The 1052-nt window shown below is 35.2% G+C and overlaps 1 non-coding gene across 1 annotated transcript; it reads right to left on the bottom strand.

Annotated features, from left to right (window-relative positions):
* Positions 1 to 377: 377 nt before the first annotated feature.
* Positions 378 to 450, bottom strand: TRNAR-CCG (transfer RNA arginine (anticodon CCG)). The gene has a single exon. It is a non-coding gene; the product is annotated as a tRNA-Arg (tRNA).
* Between the last annotated feature and the right edge of the window lie 602 nt (positions 451 to 1052).

Raw genomic sequence — 1052 nt, 5'->3', positions numbered from 1 at the left:
GTCCTCTTCATGCATTGGAGCCCTTGTGATGAAAGTAGTTCTTCCGAGGGGTTTACATGGCTTATTTATTGTTTAATTCTTCTTATTATTATTATATCCCCCCGAACCCTGTTAGTTCTTCTCCATGATTCCTCTGCCTTCCAAACCCACCTGGACTGGAACTGTATCAACTGTGTAATGCTTAAATGGGGGAAAAAGGAAACAAAGAGAAATAAGAAGAGGAAGATGATATGACCGAAGAGCAGAAGGAAGGGAATCAACAACAATTAAATGCTGCTGCCTTACATCAATGCAACTCCCCCTCGGACGCACCCTCCCCCCCCCTACGCTTTCTTTCAAAAGATTTCCTATGATCTTAAATTCTTATAGAGGCAACCCGATCACGGTGGGACTCGAACCCACAATCTCCCGCTCCGGAGGCGAGCGCCTTATCCATTAGGCCACGCGACCCAGATATTCACTGGCAATAGGAAAATATATATATAATCTTTTAATATTTACCTTGGAATTTGTTTTGTTCATTTTTTAAAACTTAAAACTTACGAAGTATTCTGGTTCTGAAACCAAATTATATTTCAAGAATTCAAAATATCTTAGAATTTGAATATGATTGGTCAGACAATTTTTACATATTTTAATTTTTTCATTCTCAATCCTCTTGTGAAGTATAACTTTTTTTGTGTTCAACCAATCTTATCGACTTTTCTGGAACCCAGCTCTTTCATCTAAATATTAAAAAACGACTTAATTTAATTCTGGTACTGTTCAAGTGGCACTTCAAGTGATATTTAGTTTGACATGAATTTGGGATTGCAGTAACTTCATCAGGAGATGGGTTAAACAAGGATTTATAATATATATATATATATATATATATATACACATACATATATATAATCATATATTTGAATCTCAATACCAATAATATCTCTATTATAGAAATGGACTTCATAGAAATACAAGTTCAATTATTAAGTTGGAGCACACATTAAGTGCAGGGAGATGACTTAGAGACACAATGTGATACTTCATTTGGCCTTTAAAATGTAGGG

The sequence above is a fragment of the Physcomitrium patens genome, chromosome 8 (assembly GCF_059467195.1).
Source record: "Physcomitrium patens ecotype Gransden chromosome 8, ASM5946719v1, whole genome shotgun sequence".
Classification (NCBI taxonomy): Eukaryota; Viridiplantae; Streptophyta; class Bryopsida; order Funariales; family Funariaceae; genus Physcomitrium; species Physcomitrium patens.
Note: the sequence above shows the minus strand (reverse complement) of the source record. Positions and strands in the feature narration are given on the sequence as shown.